Source organism: Macrotis lagotis, chromosome X, assembly GCF_037893015.1.
Source record: "Macrotis lagotis isolate mMagLag1 chromosome X, bilby.v1.9.chrom.fasta, whole genome shotgun sequence".
Lineage (NCBI taxonomy): Eukaryota > Metazoa > Chordata > Mammalia > Peramelemorphia > Peramelidae > Macrotis > Macrotis lagotis.
Window position 1 is genome coordinate 504,653,500 of NC_133666.1, and position 3,824 is coordinate 504,657,323.

A 3,824-nucleotide genomic window follows, 5' to 3' on the forward strand; every position below is an offset into this window, starting at 1 on the left:
TAGTATTATTACTAGAGCAAGAACTGACAACAATACTCTCCTACCCAATTAACTCCAATTGCTCATTATTTTGAGGTCAAATATAAACTATTCTGTTTGGCTTTTAAAGCCCTTACAACCTGCTTCTAAGCTACTTTTCTAGTCTTGATTATGTTATTCCTTATATGTTATATGTTATTCCCTATAAGGTTCTCCTTCTAATCCTATTGGTTCAATCAATTTGACATTCTTGCTATTTCTTATAAATAACATTCTGTGGAGCAGGTAATGCCTGAGCGCCACCGCCCCGGGTCTCCGGGGTCCCCCCACCGAGCGTGCTCTGCCCCAGATCTCCGAGGCCGCCCACGCCCCCCCCCCCCCCCCCCCCCCGCTGCTGCCGCCATGTCCGCCCACCTGCCGTGGATGGTCCTGCGGAACTGCTCCAGCTTCTTCATCAAATGCATCAAGCAGACCTGCAGCTCCGAGCCCAAGCAGACCTGCAGCACCGAGCCCAAGCAGACCTGCAGCACCGAGCCCAAGCTGACCTGCAGCTCCGAGCCCAAGCAGACCTGCAGCTCCGAGCCCAAGCAGACCTGCAGCACCGAGCCCAAGCAGACCTGCAGCACCGAGCCCAAGCAGACCTGCAGCTCCGAGCCCAAGCAGACCTGCAGCTCCGAGCCCAAGCTGACCTGCAGCTCCGAGCCCAAGCAGACCTGCAGCACCGAGCCCAAGCAGACCTGCAGCTCCGAGCCCAAGCTGACCTGCAGCACCGAGCCCAAGCAGACCTGCAGCACCGAGCCCAAGCAGACCTGCAGCACCGAGCCCAAGCAGACCTGCAGCACCGAGCCCAAGCAGACCTGCAGCACCGAGCCCAAGCAGACCTGCAGCACCGAGCCCAAGCAGACCTGCAGCTCCGAGCCCAAGCTGACCTGCAGCTCCGAGCCCAAGCTGACCTGCAGCTCCGAGCCCAAGCTGACCTGCAGCACCGAGCCCAAGCTGACCTGCAGCTCCGAGCCCAAGCAGACCTGCAGCACCGAGCCCAAGCAGACCTGCAGCACCGAGCCCAAGCAGACCTGCAGCACCGAGCCCAAGCTGACCTGCAGCTCCGAGCCCAAGCTGACCTGCAGCACCGAGCCCAAGCAGACCTGCAGCACCGAGCCCAAGCTGACCTGCAGCACCGAGCCCAAGCTGACCTGCAGCTCCGAGCCCAAGCAGACCTGCAGCACCGAGCCCAAGCAGACCTGCAGCTCCGAGCCCAAGCTGACCTGCAGCTCCGAGCCCAAGCAGACCTGCAGCACCGAGCCCAAGCAGACCTGCAGCTCCGAGCCCAAGCTGACCTGCAGCTCCGAGCCCAAGCTGACCTGCAGCTCCGAGCCCAAGCTGACCTGCAGCACCGAGCCCAAGCTGACCTGCAGCTCCGAGCCCAAGCAGACCTGCAGCACCGAGCCCAAGCAGACCTGCAGCACCGAGCCCAAGCTGACCTGCAGCACCGAGCCCAAGCAGACCTGCAGCACCGAGCCCAAGCAGACCTGCAGCACCGAGCCCAAGCAGACCTGCAGCACCGAGCCCAAGCAGACCTGCAGCACCGAGCCCAAGCAGACCTGCAGCACCGAGCCCAAGCAGACCTGCAGCTCCGAGCCCAAGCTGACCTGCAGCTCCGAGCCCAAGCAGACCTGCAGCACCGAGCCCAAGCTGACCTGCAGCTCCGAGCCCAAGCTGACCTGCAGCTCCGAGCCCAAGCTGACCTGCAGCTCCGAGCCCAAGCTGACCTGCAGCACCGAGCCCAAGCTGACCTGCAGCTCCGAGCCCAAGCAGACCTGCAGCACCGAGCCCAAGCAGACCTGCAGCACCGAGCCCAAGCTGACCTGCAGCACCGAGCCCAAGCAGACCTGCAGCACCGAGCCCAAGCAGACCTGCAGCACCGAGCCCAAGCAGACCTGCAGCACCGAGCCCAAGCAGACCTGCAGCACCGAGCCCAAGCAGACCTGCAGCACCGAGCCCAAGCTGACCTGCAGCACCGAGCCCAACAACCTCAAGGCCCGGAACTCCTTCCGCTACAACGGGCTGAGCCACCAGAAGATGGTGGGCATCGAGCCGGCCGACGGCACGGGCATCGTGGTGGTGCTGAAGCGCAGGGCAGGTCAGAGGAAGCCTGCCACTTCCTACGTGAGGACCACGATCAACAAAAACGTTCGTACTACCCTCAACAGTGTCCGACATATCATCCGCAAGGATAAATACTGCAAAGATCTCAACTCTTCGAAGGGCCAGTGCCATCCTGCGGAGCCAGAAGGCTGTGGTGGTGAAGAAGAAGCGAACCTGCCCACCTAAGAGCACCCAAGGTGCCAGGCCTGCCTTTGGCTACTAAAGTCAACCTGCCTAACTAAAAACAAACAAACAAACAAACAAACAAACAAATAAACAAATAAATAACTAAATAACATTCTGTGAAAGAATGTATGATTTTCATATGGACCAATTTGATAATGTTTAATGAATATTCTAATTATTTGAATTTATCAGAGCTCCCATTTCACAAATAGATTCTGGTTTGGGAGTCAAAGATTCACAGTGCAGCTTGAAATGATCCATCTATTCTTTTTTTTACTTTTGCAAAGCAATGGGGTTAAGTGACATGCTCAAGGTCACACAGTGAAGTAATTATTAAGAGTCTAAGGCTGGATTTGAACTCAAGTTCTCCTGACTCAGGGACCAGTACTTTATCCACTGCACCACCCATCTGTTCTTAACAGTGCTCTCATAATCACTTATATTCTTGTGCCTGTATATGTTAAGAGAAGCAAGTCAAAAACTTTTTTGTTCTCATCATAGAATTGTACTTCATAAGCAACAGTTAATCATTCCTATGGGAAATGGGAATACCTGTACTGCTTTTGTGATCTTGTGAAAAAGTGCTCCAGGCAGTAAAACCACCTCCCTCTTCCCTCCTCACTTGTGATTAGTTTGTGTATATATATATATATATATATATATATATATATATATATATATATATATATCCTCTGCTTTTAGTGTAGCAGAGAGAGGTCTTCTTAGGAGAAATTCAGCTTGCAAACTTCATTCCTCATTCTGAAATTAATTAATTAAATCACTATTTGATTTCTGGTTCCATGTCCCTGGCCTGCTCTGTATTGTCTCTAGCTTTTCCCAGGTTATGGTCTGGTCCAAGAAAATTCTGCAAACAATTCCATCTATCTCCATACCTTTGTCCAGGCTGACACATGTGCCTGGAATGTACTTGTTTACTTCTGCCTCATAACAAAGACTAGTTTCCTTCAAAACTCAGAGTATCACCTTCTACATGAAGCTTTTTTGGTCCATCCAACTATTGATTCTTCCTCATAACAATGATCTCATTTATTTTGCATATTCTTATATATTCACATGCTTTTCTTCCCTGATAGAATATAATTTTCTTAAGATGCATTCCAGCATCTAGCATAATATCTAGAATTTAGTTGGTACTTAATAAATTCTTATTGATAGATTGTTCTTCAATTTCTCTTTATTTACTATTTTCTAACAAGCATGTCTAGTTATCTCAAATCATTATTAAGGGTGATTTATTGCTGGTCACATATACACATTGGAACTGGGACAAGAAATTGACTAGTCAAAAAGAAGCCATCCCCTGAGTTTAGATTTTCTGCTCATTAATATTTATTTGAGAATCATTAAAATCCCCTAAAAATGATGTCAGAAGATGGAAGAGTAAAGCCAGGAAATCTTTGCAGCTTTCCAAATACTTCCAATTAACAACTCTAACTAAATTCTAGAGAGGCAGAATCCATAGAAAGATAGAGGAAAGAATTTTTCAACCCAAG

The 3,824-nt window shown here is 50.8% G+C and overlaps 1 pseudogene; it reads left to right on the plus strand.

The window, feature by feature from the left end:
• Positions 1–381: 381 nt before the first annotated feature.
• Positions 382–2,347, plus strand: LOC141499313 (large ribosomal subunit protein eL28 pseudogene; annotated as a pseudogene).
• Positions 2,348–3,824: the final 1,477 nt, after the last annotated feature.